Below are 21,679 nucleotides of genomic sequence, written 5' to 3'. Positions count from 1 at the left end.
GCCAAAGCAGACTGGCCATGGTGGTTTTGGGGGCATTGTCTTGATTATCCTATTCGATGTGGGAAGACCCACAGGCAGCAAGATGCCCTCGCTTAGCTTAGGGGTCTGGAGAGTCAAGCAAGAGTAGAGAAAACCAGCATGCATTTGTACCTCTCGGCTCTGAATTGTGGATGTGGTGCAACTAGCTGCTTCAACGTCGTGCTGCCTTGATTCCCTCACAGTAATGGACTGGCAGCATGAGCTGAAATGAACCCTTTCTTCTGTAAGTGGCTTTTTGTCAGGATACTTTATCCCAGCAACAGAAATACAGCCTGAAGGAAGAGACATTGTGCCTAAAAATGATCACTATGGGATTTTATCACTTGGAGATATTTTTCCTGAGTTTCTGAGTCTTGGGATTATTATTTATTTACTTACTTACATACTTATTGAGACAGGGTCTCATGTATCCCCAGCTGACCTTGAATTGGTGTAGCCAAGGATGACTTTGAGCTCCCAAGCCCCCTGCCACTACCTCCCATAATCTGGAAGGCTCCCAAGTCTCTAGTCTCCTCTGCTCTCACATGGCTGGTGTCAGTGGCCAGACCGTTCTAGAACACAAGTGCCCGAAACTATACTCCAGAGACAGATGAGCAGTGAAGAAGAAATCAGATTGGCGTGTGACAGGGAAGTCTTCCTTCTAGTCAGTATTGCTCAAGGGTATCTGCTAAATGTTTCTATTCAGGATGATCAAAGATGAACTTGCTGTAAATAACCAGAGGCTGGGGACAGCACTAGTTTCGTCGCTGCTGAAGCTGACTATACTATTCTCCCTGACAGTGTGTTTAGAAAATTTCCAAAAGAGTTTTGTTAAAGATCACCTCTTAGCTGGGCGCTAGTGACGCACACCTTTAATCCCATCACTTGGGAGGTAGAGGCAGGTGGATCTCAGTGAGTTCCAGGCTAGCCAGGGCTACAAAGTGATTTCCAGGACAGGTTCCAAAGCTATAGAGAAACCCTGTCTCAAAAAACAAAAACAAAAATAAAGATCACCTCTTTAAAGGGTGTCTTTGAACTCTGAAATCCAGTTGCAGAGAGGGAGGAGTCATGAGCAAAGGGGTCAGGACCAGGCTGGAGAAACCCACAGGGACTGCTGACCTGAACAAGGGGTTGCTCATGGACCCCAGACTGATAGTTGGGAAACCAGCATAGAACTGATCCAGAACTCCTGAACATGGGTGTCAGTTAGGAGGCCTGGGCAATCTATGGGGCCTCTGGCAGTGGATCAGTATTTACCCCTAGTATAGGAATGGACTTTGGGAGCCCCCTACACATAGAGGGATACTCTCTCAGCCTAGACACACGGGGTAGGATCTAGGCCCTGCTCCAAATGATATGACAGACTTTGAAGATACCCCCATGGAAGGCCTCACTCTCCCTGGGGAGCAGAAAGGGGTTGGGATGGGGAGTGGGTGGGGACAGGGGAGGAGGGGAGGGAGAGAGAACTGGGATTGACATGTAAAAGAAGCTTGTTTCTAATAAAAATATTTGAAAGAAAAAAAGATAATAATAAAGGGTGTCTTTTACCTAGAGTCTGCCTTAGTGGGAAACCCCCCTCCTGACTTTCTGATTTTAAGTATATGTGTGTTTTTGAGACGAGGGCTCCATACATTCACTGAAATCCACTTTGTAGCCAAAACTGACCTCAAACTCTCTGCAATCCTTCTGCCTCCACCTCCCAGTCCATGGGATTACAGGTATGCACCACCATGCCCAGCTCTTAAATCCATTAATTACTTTTTTGGGAAGAAACTCATGGAGAAATTTAAATGACTGTTAGCTTGAATCTAGTAGAATTTGAAATATTGGTTTCTCAGCATTTAGGAAGCAGAGGCAGGAAGACCATGATTCCACAGTCAAGTCAAGGCCTGCCCGGGCTTCCTGAGATCCTGATCTCAGAAGCAAAAAGAACAAAGGAACAAATAATCATTAATGCATGCCAACCCTGAAGTTATTGAGCTTTAAAGGACTAAATAGTGCCACATAAGAACCAAGTGCTGAATATCACTGATGTTGGTGACAGGGACAGGGAAACGTGGTGTTTCTCTTAGGAATCGTTTCACAGGTAAAAAAATATTGGAAACAAATCCCTTGGGGAAACACTCGGGCATAAGGGAGCAGAAGTAGACCTTTGTTTTGGTTTGGTTTTTAGAGACAGGGTTTCTCTGTGTAACAGCCCTGGCTGTTCTGGAACTCACTATGTAGCCCAGACTGGCCTTGAACTAACAGAGATTCACCTGCCCCTGTCTCCAAAGTGCTGGGATTAAAGTCATGTGCTACTTATGCTAGACAGAAGTAGACCCTTTGAAAAGAAGTGTTTAAAAACTGGCCTAGCATGGTAGCTATAACCCCAGCATTTGGAAATAGAGCCAGTAGAATCAAGGGTTTATGGATAGCCAGCTGTGGTGGTGCACACCTTTGATCCCTGCACTTGGGAGGCAGAAGCAGGAAGACCTCTGTGAGTCCAAGGCCAGCCTGGTCTACACATCAAGCTCCAGGAAAGCCAGGACTATGTAGAGAGACCCTTGTCTCAAAAACAAAACAAAACAAAACAACAACAAAAAGAATTTGGGGTCATCCTGAAGTACTTGAGATCCCGATTCAAAAGAGACTTTATTTGACATCAAAGCTCCCAACCTGGCTTTATCCATAGCACAATATTATCTAGACTTTGTAGCCCAACTTCACTCCTGTTTCCATTTATGCCCAGAAGAACCCAAAATTAAGCTCACAGTACCTGGCATTATATTAAAGTTGCCAGTCACAGAGGAAGAAGGAAGTTCTCCCTCTTTAATTGTAACCGCAGAACATTAAGCAGTTCTTCAACGGCCTTTTCATTTCTATCTCCAGGGGCTGACCACATTGACCAATGAAATTACTACAGTTTGGTTCGTTCTTATTTTATGCTAGACTCTAGGCCCCCCCCACAACACACCCCGATTTGTCTTCATTGCAAACATGAAAAAGGAACAGACTCACTTATCAAAATGCTACTTAGAAATTAAGTGGTTACTGGGGCTAGAGATGTAGCCCCAGTAATGACAGAGTGTCTGCCTGGCCCGGGAGGGTCCTTGTTTCAATCCTCAGCAATCGTCCACACACCAAAAGTCAAGGAGGTTGTCTCCTTATCTCTTTGATGGCAGCCAAGGTAGATTTGAACTCACTATATAGCAGGCCAGGCTGGCCTCTCTATGCCTGCTTCAGCCTCCTAACTGCTAAGTTAGATGTGTGAAGCACCATGCTGGGCTCCTGGTAAATTAAAACTAAATGCCCATTAAACAATCAACGAATACAAAACACGGGCAGCTTCTCTTCTGATTTGTAATTAAATGATGTGTATTTTGTTGACCCTTTTTTGATTTTTCCATCCCTCTCAAACACTTAAGCTTGTAGATGACCTTAGCATAGCTCTGTCCACCCTCCCACCCCCAAGACACCGGATAAATTCTGCCTGAGTAATTGTGGTCTTGAATGTTCTAGTCTTGGAATCAGAGCATTTGTTTCTGTTTTGAGATACTAACCTTGCAGCACTCAGGAGGCAGAGGCAGGCAAATCTCTGTGAGTTCGAGGCCAGCCTGGTCTACAGAGCGAGTGCCAGGATAGTCTCCAAAGCTACACAGAGAAACCCAAGATACTAACCTTGAACTAACTATGTGGCCAAAGCTGGCTTTGAGCTCCTAATCTTCCTGAGTACTGGAATTTCGGGTACATACCACTGCACCCAGCCTCATGTTGATTTTATTTCAGTGGTGTGGTTTTGACTGTTACAGAATACCATGGTCTCATTTAGCTATTGATCTAAAAAAGTTAACAGTTTTCCAGACAAAATTTCCTTTGTGTGCTATTAAAATTTTTTGGCAAGAGTCGTCTTCCCACTCCAGTGCTGGGAATGACCTTAGGGTCTCACACACTCTAGGCAAGCACAGATCTAGCAAATTATATTCCCAGCCCTACTATCACAAAGTTTACAGAACAAAATTATCTATTGTATTAGTCATCTGACAAAACACCCCAGAAAATTATTTCTTCCTTCTCTAAGTGGATGTGTGTGGGCATATATGTGTGTGCAGGCAGGTATTCATGCATGTGTGTGCAGGCAGGTATCCATGCATGTGTGTGCAGGCAGGTATCCATGCATGTGTGTGCAGGCAGGTATCTATGCATGTGTGTGCAGGCAGGTATCCATGCATGTGTGTGCAGGCAGGTATTCATGCATGTGTGTGCAGGCAGGTATCCATGCATGTGTGTGCAGGCAGGTATTTATTTATGCATGTGTGTGCAAGTGTGAGGAGGCTCAAGGCTAATATCCAGAGTCTTCTTTGATTGCTTTTCAGTTTATTCACTGAGACAGGATCTCTTTTTGGGGGGCGGGGTTAAGATTCAATACAGGATTTCTCTGTGTAGCCTTGGTTGTCCCAGAACTCACTCTGTAGACCACACTGGCCTAGAACTCACAGAGATCCGCCTGTCTCTGTCTGCCACCCCAGTTCTGGAGTCCAGGGCAAGGACTTTAACCACTGAGCCATTTTTTCTTAGACCCCAGTTTGTTCTGTAAGGAGTTTTTTTTTATGTGCATGAGTGAGTGCCTGTATGTATGTATGTATGTATGTATGTATGTATGTATGTATGTAGGTATGTATGTGCACCATGTGTGCCTGGTGCCCAAGGAGACCAGAAGAAGGCATCATCAGATCCCTTGGACCTGGAGGTATGGAGAGTTTGAGCTGACATGTAGAAACTGATTGCTTTCACCCTCAAAATCATTTTGATAGAGTGCAAAAAGTTAACTTGTTGGGCAGTGGTGGTACACACCTTTAATCCCAGCACTCAGAAGGCAGAGGCTTGTGGATCTCTGAGTTCCAGGCCAGCCTTGTCTGCAGATAGCCAGGGCTAAACAGAGAAACCCTGTCTCAAAAAACAAAGAAACAAAAAAGTTAACTTAAAAAATTCTTTTCAGGGGCTAGAGAGTTGGCTCAGCAGTTAAAAGCATTGGCCACTCTTCCACAGGGATTGGGTTTGATTCCCGGCACATACATAGTGGCTACAACTGTTTGTAACTTCCTTTCCAGGAGCTCTGATGCCCACCTCTGGCTTCCAGAGGCACCGGGCACATATGTGGTACACACACATGTATGTGGGCCAAACACTCATACACATAATAATTAATTAATTAATTAGAATATCTTAATAGAGAGCAAGCCTTGGATAGCCCCCCTTGAGGTCCAAGGAGAATAAAGAAGTCAGGTCAGAGGTCAGCTCTCGAAACCCACCTATAAAAGAACTGTGGTCAGAGTCATGGACACAGTTCAGTGGCATCAACCTGAGACCCTGGCACTGACCCTCAGCATAGTAATGACCATAGCTACTATTACTGTTATTTACCTCAAGGCAGTGTAGCTTGGAATCACTGAAGGCAGGGAGGTTGAAGAGAAATAATAATTGGGGGCAAAACAGTCCCGCTGTGTCACAAATGACGTGTCTCTTGATTTTGGAGCGTCCACGGTCGCAGTCACGTTAGCTCACAGAGGTGAAAGGGAAGTCCCTTCCACTTCAAGTTTTTCCCAAGAACTTGGAACTAGGAAAAGGAGACCTACTTCAACAAACTCGTAAAGAGATTTCAATATGACAGATAGGGAGACAGAGGAATGGGGAAGGCCCCGTCCTCAATCAAGCCAGGTTTCCCCAAGGCACATCCTACCTCAGAGAAGACCAGGGAAGGGATGTGCTTGCCTCGACTCAAAGGGCAGCTCTCTAAAGAGAGAGGGGTGATCACGCTCTCCTTTTGGAGTAGTGGGGAGGGGCAGGCAGAACTGGGCTGTGGAATTTCTAAGTGTGCCCATGTATTATAGTTTCTGAAAACAGAGCCACTCACCTGGAATAATGTGTTCTGAGTGTGTCCCAAACGCTAGCACATGCTCTCCCCACTCACAGCTGCTACCTTTGGCTAATGAGGTCACTGTTAGTTAAGGAACTTGAGTTCACAGTGCTCCCTGAAGGTTCAGGCCCTCAAGAAACTCCTCTGGCATCTTTCCTGTCAGCGCCAGTTTCTTGGCTTCCACACCGAACCCCAAACATTCTTCCCATGCATTAGAGTCCCTGCCTCACTCCCTTAGTCTCTGCTGACAGTCAATGAAGGCGGAGTCCCTGAAAGGGCAGTGTGTGTGTGTGTGTGTGTGTGTGTGTGTGCTTGTGCTCACACAAGACATGAGTGCCAGCATGTGCACATGCAAATATGGATGCCACAACACACTTTTGGAGGTCAGAGGGCAAATTTCAGGAGTCCGTTCTCTCCTTCCACTATGTGTCCCAGGTATTGAATTCAGGTTGTCAGACTTGGTGGTAAATTCCTTTACCCAGTGCCAAAAATTATGGTACTCACCAAGGTAATGTTTCAGAATATGTTTACACCATGAAATAACTCAGTTGAGCTAAGTAACACAGTATTTCATACACATTTTTGAAGTGAGATTTTTAAAATTAATTTATTTTCTTTAAAAAATTTCCTTGATTTTTGAGATAAGGTCTTACTCTTTAGCACAGTGCTGAGATTCACAGACTCACAGGTGCTGAGAATATAGGCATGAGCTGTTACACTTGGCATATTACACTTTCAAGTGGATAATCCAGTTGATCACCAAATGACAATGATCCCACTCAGGACCTTCCAACCCTATGATGCTGTGAACATGGAGCATAGTACTCCATAAGAACTGTGTATTTCAGACTCTGAATTTGCTCTTTCTGCAAGCAAGGTATGTGACCCTGTATCCTCTGCCCCTGAGGGAGATGTGACTCACAGTTAGCCTACAGGCACACGTGGAAATGAGGGAGACTCCATGGTGGCCTAGGGAGTAACAGGTAGTAAGTTTGTCATGGGTCAGTGGATGTAACACCTCAAGTCACCAAATGCTCATGCCTTGTTATTAACTTTTATTGCCATTGTCTTACAGGAGATCTAAAGTTCATTTCTCTCCACCTGGGACTACACCAACATCTGCCTCTTAATAGGGAATGAGAATCATTACAAAAATTTAGTCCTCAAGGCAGAGATTAGTGTTATAGGTCACGTCTGTAATCCCAGCACTTGAAACCTGAGGCAGGACAATTGTCAAGAGTTCAAGACCACCCTGCCAATAGTGAGACCCTGTCTCAAAAAAACAACAAAAATACCATCACGCTAGGCCTAGTGCCACATATCTTTAACTCTACCTCCTGGGAAGCAGAGGCAGGTAGATCTTTCTGAGTCTGAGGCCAGCCTGGGCTACATAATAAGTCCTAGGCCAGACAGAGCTACACAGTGAGACCTGTCTATTTAAAACAAAAACAAAACAAAGCTGACAGGTTGAGGTAGAGGGCTGGGTTTGTACAAAGGAAGGAAAAGGACATTTTGAATAAGAACTTGTTCAATGTAGTTTACTTTAAAACCTCAATCTTCCAGCCTTGTCTACAGAGCAAGTTCCAGGACAGCTAGGGCTACACCAACAAACCCTGTCTAGAAAAACCAAAAACCAAGCAAAAAAAAAAATAACAAAAAAAAAAACACTCAATTGTGGAATCATAGAACTTATGTAGGATACTTTGTATTTCCTTTTCTTTTCTTTTCTTTTCTTTCCTTTCTTTTCTTTCCTTTCTTCCTTTCTTTCTTTCTTTCTTTCTTTTCGTTTTGTTTTTCAAGACAGGGTTTCTCTGTGTATCCCTGGATGTCCTGGAAGGCTCTCTGTAGACCAGGCTGACCTCAAACTCTCAGAGATCCTCCTGCCTCTGCCTTCTGAGTGCTGGAATTAAAAGTATGTGGCACCACCACCCAACTAGAATAAATTGTTTTTGAGAAAGGGTCTCATATAGCCCAGGCTAGCCTCCAACTCACTCTGTAGTCAAAGACAACATTGAAGCTCTGACCCTCCTGCTTCCACCTCAAAGGGGTTGGGATTAGAGGCCTGCCTGCCTACTCAAAGTCTATGCACAGCTGAAGATGGAATCCAGAGCCTCCTGCATCTCTACCAACTAAACTACATCCCTGGCCCTTATGCCTTATTTTCATACCTATGACACAGATGAGGAAACTGAGTCACAAAAAATATTTAAATGCAATTGGGATTTGATGTCTGGCTGTCAGACCCCAGACCTCACAGGGATCATTTTGTGGCCCTTGCATGAGGTCTCTTTTGTAGAAGGAGGGAATTTTCTTCATCAGTCCTATTTTCCCAGCAAGTCCATCTCACCTCTGTCCTGGTAGTGAAAAACCAAACATCTACCTGGCTTTTTTTTTTTTTTTTTTTTTGCTTTTTGAGACAGGGTTTCTCTGTGTAACAGCTCTGGTTGTCCTAGAACTCACTCTGTAGACCTGGCTGGCCTCGAACTCACAGAGATCCACCTGCCTCAGCCTACCACCACCACCACCACACAGCAAGACCCTGTCTTAAAACAAAACAACAAAGCAAAACCAAACACCCTGTCTGTCATGAGCAAGGAAAGCCAGAGAGGAGCTAACCAAAGCAGGTGCCATTACAATGTCACCAGTAGCTCCTCATGGGATTAGAACACACCAGTTTCCTTATTGTCTAAAGGTTAAGACATTTGCTAGTTTTTTTTTCCCAAAAACAACTCCATCTCCACCATCATTTGCACAATACTTTCTAAACCTTCCCAACGGACAGACAGTTAGCGCTTGCAGAGGAACCGTCCAATCCCACAACGCAGGCTGTGTGGTACAGTGGGAAGAAGGCTTTCATACCTTTTATTTATTAACTTTCAGTTCTAGGATCAACTAAGAGCCTTGCACATGCCATGGAAGCCCTTTCCAGGGAGCTCCAGGCCTGGCTTTCACAGGGTTTTTCCTGACCAAAGACTACCTCTTGTCTGTCTTTTCCTCAAGCCAAGCTAGATGGCTTTGCTTTTAGTATTAAAAAGCCTCAATACAGGCCAGTGAGACGGCTCAGCTGTTAACTTGTCCCCAAGGTTAATGACCTGATCCCTGGAACCTACTTGGTGGAAGGAGGGAAGCAACTCCCACAAGTTGTGCTCTAAAAACACACTCCTATGCACTATGCACACGCACACACCATACACACTTTAAAGTCTCAATATTAGCAGGCTGAGCACAGAATCACACACTTGTAATACCAGCATTTGGGAGGTACAAGTAGAAGGTTCAGGAGTTCCAGGTCATCCTCAGCTACATAGTGAGTTTGAGGTTAGCCTGGGCTATATAGTGAGACAAACCCTGTCTCAAGAAAACAAAAACCTAAAATTTCAATACCGAATGTGGTGGCATTAGTCCTGTAATCCTAATAACTCAGGAGGACTAAAGTAAAAGGATTGCAAGTTCAAGACACACTTGGGCTACAGAGTGAGTTCAAAGCCAGGTTGGACAATTTGGGGAGACTTGGTATCTCAAAGGAACAAAGGGCTTGGGATACCCTGTGATAGGGTACATGACTAACAAATATGAGGTCCTATGCTTAATCTCAGTACACACACACACACACACAAATGCATGCACATATACACACATACATACACACACACACAAATGCATGCACACATACACACACATACACATGCATGAGCACACACAAGCAATACAAACACACATATACACATGTGCGATACATACATTTGAACACACGCATGCACATACATGTGTACATGCACACATACATACATACACACACATACATACATGAGCACATATGTGCACATACACCCATGTACAGACAGGCACACACACACTTGCACACACACGTCTCATTACTAAAAGCAATTACTCTCAAAAGACCACACATATTGCCTTATTAATGGCACTGTTATCATCATTAAGGACACCCAAGGTCAGCAAGCATAAGGTCAGTGAGCGGCTCAATGTTTGCTTGGAGACAGGGCCTATGTGGCTATCGTACAGCCCAGGCTATGGGAATGCCATTCTGAGAAAAGGTACCAAGTCACGTGGCTACACATGGATAAGAATTATGGGTTAATTGAAGTGTGAGAATTATCTAGTAACAAGCACGAGCTATCTGCTGAGCATTTATAAATAATATTAAATCTCTGTGGTGGTAATTTGGAAGCAGATGCCAGGATGGGGAGTAGCTGTCAGGACAGGAAAACTGAGTTTTTCAAGGCTAGCCTAGATCTTCCTGTTCCAGCCTCCCAAATGCTGGGGTTATAGGCTCTGGGCATCTCCTTTTACATGGAGACCACTGAGGCCCAGGAGATAAGTTGCTTACTCAAGGCCATGTGTCCTTGTGAAAGAACTGGGATAGGAGCCGTTTCCACAAGCCACATGGGTCTGCTTTCCGTTAGCTGGTCCAGGATGGGGTAAATCAACCCACCCACAGGGCAGCCACAACAATTAGCGTCTTCCTCCCTTCCTTTGGCCCTTTCTCAGAAGCCTTATCTTTTGGGTGGCCACCTTCCTGCTGTTTGTGTTGGATTTTATTTCTCGCAGACTCTGGCTGCTCCCTGTGCCTGAAAGGCCTTTATCCACATCATCCTGACAGGGTTCAGTCCCTCGTCATCTTCAAATCTTGGTTGAAATGGTACCTGCTTATGGAAGCAGGCCCAGAACCTTCAGGAAGGCTTTGGCCTTCCCCACATCCTTCACTTCAGGGAGCCACAGCCTCCAGCTTTCCTCCTCAGCCTTCCCTCCCATATTAACCCATCACCCACCATAGCCGAAGGATGTCTAGCACACCAAGGAGGGACCTATTGCTCACTGATGTGTTTTCAAAGGCCTGGAAGAGTCCCTGCCTACACCAGGTGCTCCCAAGCACTGACATGGAAAAGGTCCAGCCTGTGCTCAATGTTCAGAAATTCATATGGCAGGGACCTCAGGGCAAAACCAAAGAGAGTGTCTCTTCCACACACCCCAGAGTGACTGACACAAAGGCCCTTGGCTTCACAATGAACTCTATCTAATCTGTATAAAATGTTGGGAGGTCCTGGGGCTACAGCTCCATAGTGAGCACTTATCTTGTATGCCTGAGGCTTAGGGTTTGATTCCAGCACCCAAGTAGTATGGATTAGAGACCATTTTTCCTATTGCAAATAGATGCAAGTGCTGAACCCAGTTAACTTACATCCTGAGTCCAAACACCTTTTACTTTTATTTTTAATTATGTTTATATGTGTGTGTTTGTGTGTGGGTATGTGCTTGTGTTTGCAGGAATCCAGTAGCTGGAGTTACGGTTGTGGGTGCTTGACACAGGTGCTGGGAACTGAACAGGGGTCCTCTGGAAGAGCAGTACAGGCTCTTAACTGCTGAGCCAACACTCTTATTAACATCTATCTATCTATCTATCTATCTATCTATTGTGACATGCCTGTGGAGGTCAGAAGACAACTTGTAGGAGTCAGTTTTCTTCTTCTTCCTAATATGGAACTCAGGTTATCAGGCTTGGCAGCAGGAACATTTACTCACTGAGCCATCATGCCAATACCCACCCCCAACAAACATCTTTAGATTTTTTTTTTTTTTTTTGTAGTGCTGGGTATCAGACTCAGGGCCCAAGCAGCTAGGCAAGCTCCCCTAGTTCTTTATACTTTTACTTAACTCCAAAATTAGGACTATAAAAACAGTAAAGTGTGTGACACGGTAATGTTTACCTATAATCCCAGTCTCAGAGGATCGCTTCAATTTCCAGGTCAGCCCATGGCCATACCCTGTCACACAAAAAACTAGAAAATAAGAAAGAAAGAAAGAAAGAAAGAAAGAAAGAAAGAAAGAAAGAAAGAAAGAAAGAAAGAAAAAGGAAGAAAGAAACAAAAAAGAAAGGAACAGAAAGCCAAAACAACAACAATAAAAGAGTAACCTCAAATACAATTCCAAGCAGGGACACAAGACCCTCGTGTGGTTTGCTTCAGCCCCTGGCTATCCCTGGGCACGACCTCACTGCCCAGTATATAAGCAGTAAGAGAGAGCACCCGGACAACTCTAATGTGCTCTGTGGGCTGGGGACCTGAAACCAACCCAGGGGAAGGAGCCAGGTCCCCCAGCTTCAGAGAAGAAAATCGTTCGGACTTCAGCCACTTGAAGATTGTTTTCAAGCCTTGAAAGGAACTTTCGGTCAGCAGTTTTCTCTCTCCACAGGTGATGGAGCAAAAGAAAATATGTCTATTTTTGAGCACAGGAGAATTCAATCGGATTTTAAAACAATGCCTTATTTAGAAGATTAACCAGCAGCAGAATGTAACCAGGTGGGGGTGAGGAGTTTGGAATTTCTAACTCCGGGAGTAACAGATCTTCCAGTAAGAGAGGAGGTCAGACATGGTTGTTCCTGACTAGAGTAGTGCAGGGACCTGCTCGGCTATACAATGAATTAGAGGGTAGTATGGGCCAAATGAAACTCTGTCATTAAAATAGAGAAGAACCTGGTGGCATCAGTGTATGCCTTTAATCCCAGCACTAGAGAGGAAGAGGCAGGTGGATCTCTGAGTTCGAGGACAGCCAGGTCTACAGATGGAGTTCCAGGACAGCCAGGACTGTTACACAGAGAAACTGTTGTCTCGAAAAACAGAGAGAGTGGTGGGTGGGGAAATAGGGAGGGAGGAATGGAGTGGGAGGGGATGGAAGGGGAATAGAAAAGATAGAAAGAAAAAAAGCACTGCCATTTATAGAACCAAGATTCAATCCTTTGCTAAATTGTGAATTGTAACATTAGAGTCAAATGATTCTTGTGGGATCTGGGGCTTCCGGGGAGATTTTATGGATTCCCTGTGATCCCAGGGCCTTTTTTTCTTGATTTCTCTATCTTTTGTTTTGTTGTTTTTTAGAGACAGGGTTTCTCTGTGTAGCCCTGGCTATCCTGGAACCCCACTTTATAGACCAAGCCGGCCTTGAACTTAGAGAGATCCACCTGCCTCTGCCTTCCACTATATATATATATATATATATATATATATATATATATATATATATTTGGTTTGGTTTTTATTCTCAGCCACATCTGCCAGGTTGACCACACATCTCCATGTCATTGAGGCTGGCTGACAGAATGGGGAAGCTGGGGTGTGCCTAGCTCTGTTTTGGAGGCTGGGTGTAATTAAAATCACCCACAGAAAACAAGGGCAGACTGTTCATCTCACTACTTTTCACAGATAAGTACTCCTCTCTCTCTCTCTCTCTCTCTCTCTCTCTCTCTCTCTCTCTCTCTGTGTGTGTGTGTGTGTGTGTGTGTGTGTGTATCTCTTTCTCTCAGTCCTCTGGGACGGATAAAGAAGCTGAGGGTATACTTTGATCTTTATGGTGATAAAGCCCAGGGTAACCTCTCTAATTCAGGGCCTCAGTGAATGGAAAAAGAGTCTAGACCTGTCAATCACACAGCAGCCAGGGCTGGCTTACTAAAGTTTAATCAGAAAGCTCAGGAGATAGCTCTGCTTGCAAGCATGAGGACATGAGTTTGATTCCCAAAATCCACGTTAAAAAAACAAAAACCTGGGCTTGGTAACCCATGCTTGCAACCCCAAAAATGGAGAAGTAGAGACCGTCAGATCTGGCTGACTGGCCTCCCTGAACCAGTAGATTCCAAACCAGTGAGATGCTGTCAATAAAAATAGGTGGATAGAGCCTGAGGAACTACACCCAGTGTTGCCCACTGACCCCTACACATACAAACTTACTTTTAGGGGTGTGGATATCTTATCTGCCACCTACAAACCCTTCACAACCAGAGCCAACAGGACACGGAGCACAATCCAGGTGGGATCAGAGGGGTCGGGAGTTCAAGGCTATCATTGGCTATATTCAAGGTTTGAGGTTATCTTAGAATACATGAGTGTCTCAAAAACCACAACAAGCCCAGTGGGTGGCACACGACTTTAATCCCAGCACTTGGGAGGCAGAGGCAGGCAGAGCTAGTTCAGGACAGCCTCCAAAGTCACAGAGAAACCCTGTCTTGAAAAACCAAATACTTATGCAGAAATTTCCAGGTAGGCCTCTTAATCCTGCTCTGACAATGCCGTGGGGATAGGCTATTCTGTTAGTGCCCTGGAATGGCATCTCTTATCCTGTGCCTGATTATGTGAAACAGAGATAGGGAAAGTCCCCCAGAGGGTGTGAGACAGAGAGGTCCAAGTCCAGAGATTGGGAGGGCCTTGAGACACCTGATGGCTTGTGTTGTTCCCCACACAGGGTGATCATTACCTCAGGGCAGACAGGCTGGATGAAGCGAGGGTCATTCTGCTTACCCTTCCCATGCAGGGGAGACTGAAGCTGGGCTAGTTTCTTGTGTTGGCTCAATATCTCACAGATGTTCAGGCCCTTTCACCCCTCCTGTCTCCACATGATGTCATGTGACCCACCAGAGTGGCAATTCACAAACCCTTTGGGGGTTGAACGACCCTTTCACAGGGGTCACATATCAGATATCCTGCATATCAGCTATTTATATTACAATTCATAACAGTAGCAAAATTACAGTTATGAAGTAGCAATGAAAACAGTTTTATGGCTGGAGGTCACCACAATGTGAGGAACTGTATAAAAGGGTCACAGTATTAGAAAGGTTGAGAACCACTGCACCAGAGCAAGGACTGTCCGAACCCAGGACAATTGTATGTGCCTGGCACACAGCCGGCTCTTGGCATGCACCCAAGGCTCAGACATGGCTGGATCCGTGACTACAGACAACACGAGGACAAAGAGCTTGGCAGAGTAAACTGTTCCCATCTGTCACTTACCTGAACTCAGGATCCACACCTGTTAAAATAGGGCAATTAGCCCCCTCCTTCTTACAGCTGTTAGGAGTGTTGATTGTTCCTGTTATTTTGAGATAAGGTCTTATGTAGCCCAGGCTGGCTACAACTGAGAATAACCACCATGCACTCCTGAGGCTCCAGCCTCCACCTCCCAAGTGCTGGGTGCATGAATGCTCCCCGACTATCGGTTTATGCAGTGGTGCCAATCAAACCCAGGGCCCTGTACATGCTAGTGCAACACCAGCCATGCTGTGTTCCAGCTTCTAGGAGAGTTGAGTTGTAGAGCCCTGGCCCATTAGCACTAAGTGGGGGCAGCCCTCTCCCTATTAGCATATCTGCCAGTTTCTAGATTGGCTGTACCACTCTCTTGATACCCGACTTCTGTCCCGTCTGATGAGACTGTCACCTGCCTCATAAGGCTGTAGGGGATGCTGCATGTACGGGCCTTAGTGTACTGCTTATGAAGCCGTATAAGAAACAGCGTCCTGTGCTATGTACAATGCTTGCAAGTTGAACGGCCATCCAGCTGTGCACATGGACTAACAAAGTTCAGCAGTCCACAGGGAGACTCAGGTCCTCTGGAAAAACAGCTGGTGCTCTCAACCACTGAGCCAGCCTCCAGCCCCAAGATGAGGTTACTGATTGGTTTGGAGTTCACCCAGTGGGCTAGGCTGGCTGACCAGTGGACCCCAGGGAGCTGCCTGATGAAGGGGTCTTCTTGTCATCTTTTTAAATAACCTAACCTCCTCAAAGGATTTAAGGTATAAAGAAATAAGTAATGTGGTTAAATATTTACTAAACTCCACCAAGCTTGATGGCGAATGCTGGCCATCGTAGCTCTCAGATGGCCTCAGCCATCTGGGCTACATGACAAGACCTTGTCTCAAAAAACAACAGGACATGGAGTACAATCCAGGTGGGATCAGAGGGATCGGGAGTTCAAGGCTATCATTGGCTACATTCAAGGTTTGAGGTTATCTTAGAATACATAAGAGTGTCTCAAAAACCACAACAAGCCCGGTGAGTGGCACACGACTTTAATCCCAGCACTTGGGAGGCAGAGGCAGGCAGAGCTAGTTCAGGACAGCCTCCAAAGTCACAGAGAAACCCTGTCTTGAAAAACCAAAACCAAAAACAAAAACAAAAAATCCAAAAAACCAAGCTGGTCAGTGGTAGCACATGCCTTTAATCCCAGCATTCCAGAGGCAAAGACAGGCAGATCTCTGTGAGTTCCAGGACAGCCAGAGCTCTTACACAGAGAAACCCTGTCTGGGGGCGGGGGCAAGGATCAAAACAAAATCATTTTACTAAATCCATTTCACTGACTTACATGAAGTCAAGATGAGAGATTCTTGGTTCCTGTAATTCTGTATTATATGCTGGAAATTCAAATTATTCTTCATGGATGAACTTCCCTGAATTTATTATTTTATTTTTGCAGTGTTGAGGACAAACATGCTAGGTAAGCAGTCTACCCCTGGAAAATCTCTCTCTCTCTCTCTCTCTCTCTCTCTCTCTCTCTCTCTCTAACTCAGAGATGCCCATGGAACACCTACTCTATCCAAGTCTGTCAGCCAACCACAGTAGCTCATAACCACAGTAGCTCATAGAAATCACCCTCCTAGTAGACCTTCAAACTGGGAATGCCCGCAGGCCCTTTCAGTTAAATGTGAGGGCACCTTGAAAGACTTGTGGACAGGCCCTGCTGCAGGGACTGCAGTCTGAGGGACCCAAAGAAATTTAACTTTATTTAGATTATTTGAAACAGGGTCTCTCTGAACAGTGCTGGCTGTCCTCAAACTCATAGAGGTTTGCCTGCCTCTGCCTCTGCCTCTGCCTCTGCCTCTGCCTCTGCCTCTGCCTCTGCCTCTGCCTCTGCCTCTGCCTCTGCCTCTTGAGCACTGCTATTAAAGGCCTGTGCCACCAGGCAGGGTAAAATTTTACATTTTCAAAATGACAGAAGTGTTTGAGGAAGTCCCAATGATCAGCAGAACTGAAACTGCCTCTCCATAAAGAGCAACGTCTGATACCCTAGGTGGGTGAGGGAATCACCCACCTCTATTTCAGAGTGAATTCTCTAATCCTACCGGCCAGCCAGGAAATCCAGGCCTCCCAACACCCCACCAGGGCTGTGTCCTGCACAGTAGGAAAGACCTTCTGAGGAGACCCATAGTTCTCATTTCCATGTGGAACAGTGCTTCCAATTTCCTCAGATAACAGAAATAAGAGCTCAGTGTGTGTGGGGGGGGTATAGGCAGGGGAAGGGGGAGCACCTGAAATCCTAGCATGCTGGAGGCTGAGGCAGGAGGATCATGAATTTATATATATAGCCTGGGCTATATAGTGAGATCCACCTTTAAAAGGGAGTGGGGAGCCAGGCATAGTGGTGTACGCCTTTGATTTCAGCACTCAGGAGGTCCAGGACAGCCAAGGCTACAGAGAGAGACCGTATCTCAAACAAAACAAAGCAAAACAAAAACCTGCTATAGAATTTTAAAAAGGTTACTAGACAGAAACTCAAACAACTCTCCTCTCTCTCTCTCTCTCTCTCTCTCTCTCTCTCTCTCTCTCTCTGTGTGTGTGTGTGTGTGTGTGTGTGTGTGTGTGTGTGTGAGAGAGAGAGAGAGAGAGAGAGAGAGAGAGAGAGAGAGAGAGAGAGTTTTCTCTTCCTCTGTGTCAAGACCCAGGACCATCTGTGAACATAATGGTGGGGGGTGCTTAGTGGGGGAAGATGCTTAGAAGTCAGGTTTGACCTGGAAGCTTCATACATCAAACTCCTCTATTCTTTTTCTCCAAGGCTGACTTCAGTGTTCTTCAAGTTTTGGAGACTTGCCAGAGTGTTTATCACATAATGTCACACTGTGACAGTTTGCTGAGCCTTAGGATGTTCTAAGGGAAGGACATTGAACTCTACTCTCTGTTTAGATTCCTGGAATCTATAAATAAGGCGCTCTCTCTGAAACTTCATCTTGATTCATCTTTGGTAGATAAGGGGTACAGGAGAAATCACTCCTGGTCCATGAACATCAGAAACAGCAGTGAGCCCAAAATATGGTTGTTTCATTGGTTTTGTTTAGTGGGTTTTATTTTTGTTGTTGTTGCTTGAGAGAGGGTCTCTCTCTAGCCCAGCCTAGCCAGAACTCACTATGTAACCCAAGGCAGTCTCAAACTGGTGACTATCCTCCTGCCTCAGCTTCTCAAGTGATGAGGTTACAGGTTTGAACCTGGTTTAGAACTGGTGTTTTATAGACAAAAATGTCCCAGTGTCCCTGGGGCCCACTACCTAAAATTAGTCATTCCCAAATCCGGCTGCACACCAGAACCACTGGAGGGACTCTGGGGACAGAACAGACAAGGTTCCAAGATAAAGTCACACCTCTTTAATTTGCCCTTCTTTCTGCATTCTTTCTCATAGACTCCTGGTAGGTGGTTGGGTTATTGTTTTATTTAGGAGCTGGGGACTGAATCTAGAACTTTACCAAAGTTAGGGAAAGACTGTCCCACTGAGCTATATCCCCTTAGCCCTTTTCTTTAAAAACAACAAACAAAACAAAACTCTGTGCCTCGGAGTGGCTGGTTTTCAGGACAAGGACATGAGTTGTTTCCCCAATGATTCTGATATTAGCCAAGATTTCTGTTTTAAAAGAAACAAAAGATGGGCTGGGGAAATAGTTCAGTCAATAAATTTTGTGCTATACAAGCACTAAGACCCAAATTTCATCCCTAGAGCCCTCGAAAAAAAACAAACAAACAAACAAACAAACAAAAAGCTGGGCATGGTGGCCTGTGCTTGCAAGCCCCATGTTGGGGAGGTGGCTTCCTAAGGCTTGCTGGCAATCCAGGCTAGTCAAAAGAGCAAGCTCCAAGTTCAGTGACAGACCCTGTCTCTAAAACCAAGGCAGAAAAATGTATAAGCCATCGTGATTGTACATGACTTTAATCCAAGTACTCAGTTGGCAGAGGCAGGTAAATCTCTATAAATTCAAGGCCAGCTTGGTCTATATCGTGAGTTTCAGGTTAGCCAGAGCTAAATGATGAGACTCCGGCTCAAAAACAAAAAGTAGCCAACCAAACAAATAAAACTAAACAAAAAGCTAGTGTGGATCACACACATACACACACTCACATACACACCCCTGCACACATAAACATGCATATATAAACATGCACACACATACATCTGCACAAATAAACATGTACACACACCATAAAGGATCCAAGTATTTTTTCTGATGTTGGGTATAAGAAATTAGTTTCTCACATAGTTTTATTCAAATTCTACTTCAAATCTCTCTCTCTCTCTCTCTCTCTCTTTCTCTCTCTCTCTCTCTCTCTCATCCTCAGTGAGTACCTATATATACCCCTTACTGAAGAGTAAATGCTATGGCTGTGTGGAAATCAATGTTTGTCTAAATCCAAAAACAAGATGTATTTTTTTGTTTCTTGAGATGGGAGTCTTACATAACCAAGGCTGGTCTCAAATTCAGTATGTAGTTGAGGTTGACCTTGAACTCCTGATCTCCTGCTTCTCCCTCCAAAGTGCTGGGATTTCCAGGCCTACACCACCACATTTTGCTTTTTTTTTTTTTTTTTTTTTTTTTTTTTTTTTTTTTTTTTGACCCAGGGCCTCACTCTGTGACCCAGGCTGGCCTGGAACTTACTCTGTAACCCAGGGTGACTTGGAAATGGAGATGGTTCGCCTACCTGATCCAGTGCTGCAGCTTGGACACTCTACTGAACCAAGTGACATTCCTCCCCCAAGTTTGTCACAAAGTATCTAGGAGAAGGAGTGGATAGACTGGCGGGACTCAGATGGACTAGCCTCCTCTTGAGGTGAGAACACTGAGGCTCAGAAAGTAGAGCATCTTGCTCCAGAGCATGCTATCATCAAGGGGAGAGCCAGGTCTGAGCCTAGCAGTCTACAAAGACAGAGCTTTTTAGTTTGATAGACGTCAACTCAAGGTTCTGATCCAGGCCCCCAGAGTCCAAGTCAGGGATTCTGTGTACCATCAGCAAAGAGATGTTCTCAAAGCACTATGAAAGTCACAGCTGAGGCCTCCTCAGAAGAAAGAAGCTACAGTGAAAGAGAACAGCCTGGGCCAGGCAGTGCTGGCACACACCTTTAATCCCAGCACTGGAGAGGCAGAGGCTGGGTTTGAGGCCAGCCTGGTCTATAGAGCGAGCTCTAAGACATCCACCACCACACAGAGAAATACTGTCTCAGAAAAACAAGAGAGACAGAGAGAGAGAGAGAGAGAGAGAGAGAGAGAGAGAGAGAAAGAGAGAGAGAGAGCTCCCTGGACCATGGACTAACAATGCCTGGAGTGAAACCCCTGGTAGCCTCTGTTCCCTCCACATCCCTAACTCCAGCCCCTCAGTGTGGCCTTGAGTTCAAAATCTTCCAGTCTGCATTTCTTCCCCAATGTGGTGCAGCTGTGCATGGGTCTAAGGCAAGCCAATCAAGAGCCAAAACACAAAGACCTAGTACCTGGTGATGTCTTCTTTGTAATGAAAAATGGGCCCAATTTTACCTTAACACCCCGCCCCCCAGGAGAATCACCAGGTTACATTCCAAAAAAGCAGGAAAGTTCATGCCTCTGGCCACTCACCTGTCTCCGAGCCCTGTGTCTAGCCCTCTTGGGCTGTGCAGACAGGAGTGGGACCTGCTGAGATTCTCTTTCCAGGGAGATTGTAAGTGCCTACCACTTGGCACAGTTGGAATAGAGAAAGCTTAATTAAGAGTCTTTTACATACAATAGGACCGGTTTCCTGTCAGCTGACCCTGAGATCCCACAGAGGGGATTGGAGATTATGTCTCAGGGCCTATCCAACTGTGGGGTGAGGTGGGGTGGAGGCATGGGATGGAGACAGTCAGGCCACAGAGCCAAGGTCCTACTCTTTTGAGGGTTGGGATTTATTTCTTGTGTTTGGGACTTGGTGTTTTAAAGAGAGTCCTGGTAGCTTCAGGGTGTAGCTTGATGCACTTGCCTGTGTAAGAGAGGAACTTGACTCAGTCCTAAAGCACTAGAAAGAAATATTTTTGGTTGTGAGCCTAGCCTTTAACGGCTGAGCTATCCCTCCAGCCCACTAGAAAGAAATAAAAACACAAAGATGGTGGTACCAAATGTAAGTAGAATGTAATTTAATTCTTTTTTGCTGTTTTGTTTTGTTTTTCCAGACAGGGTTTCTCTGTGTAGCCCTGGCTAGCCTCAAACTCAGAGATCTGAGTGAGGGGTAAAAGGCATGCACTACCACTTCCCAGATGTATATTATTATTATTATGGGTTTTTTTTGGTTTTTCAAGACAGGGTTTCTCTGTGTAGCTTTCCTGGCATTCACTCTATAGACCAGGCTGGCCTCAAACTCACAGAGATCCGCTTGCCTCTGCCTCCCAGGTGCTGGGATTAAAGGTGAGCGCCACCAATGCCCGGCAAGAAAAAGAGTGGGCGTGTTTTGGTCCAGTTTTGAGCCAGGGACCTCTCGAGTGTTAGGCGAGCATGATAACCACTATACTCACTGTATATTAATTCGTAATGCCTTCATCTACTTCATTTTCTCCCTCTATTCTGTAGTCCAAGCCACAGTCAATAAATGGAGCTTAAGCATTTTCTACAAACTTGACACCTCAAGAGTTCAATTATGATATTATCACAAGAGTCCCTGTCCCCTCAGCTTGATACTAACCCCCCAGCTCTCAGAGAAGCCCCTGTAAGACATTAGTGTGGGGAGCTCAGTGATAACAACACCAAGTACCAGGCCAGGAGATTCCCAGTCCTAACAAAAGAAGGCCAGCTAGATCCCTAGCACTAACAAAAGAAGACACACATGGAACACTGACCGAAACCATAAATTATTTACAGCGTTTATAATATAGAAGCACAATGGCACTTGCTATTTGCTTCACGGTCTGAGGAATTGGCCCCGGAATCTGCCCATTCTCTTTTCT

Source organism: Cricetulus griseus (genome assembly GCF_003668045.3).
Source record: "Cricetulus griseus strain 17A/GY chromosome 1 unlocalized genomic scaffold, alternate assembly CriGri-PICRH-1.0 chr1_0, whole genome shotgun sequence".
Lineage (NCBI taxonomy): Eukaryota > Metazoa > Chordata > Mammalia > Rodentia > Cricetidae > Cricetulus > Cricetulus griseus.
The sequence above is the reverse complement of the archived record's forward strand: the minus strand, read 5'-3'. Positions refer to the sequence as shown.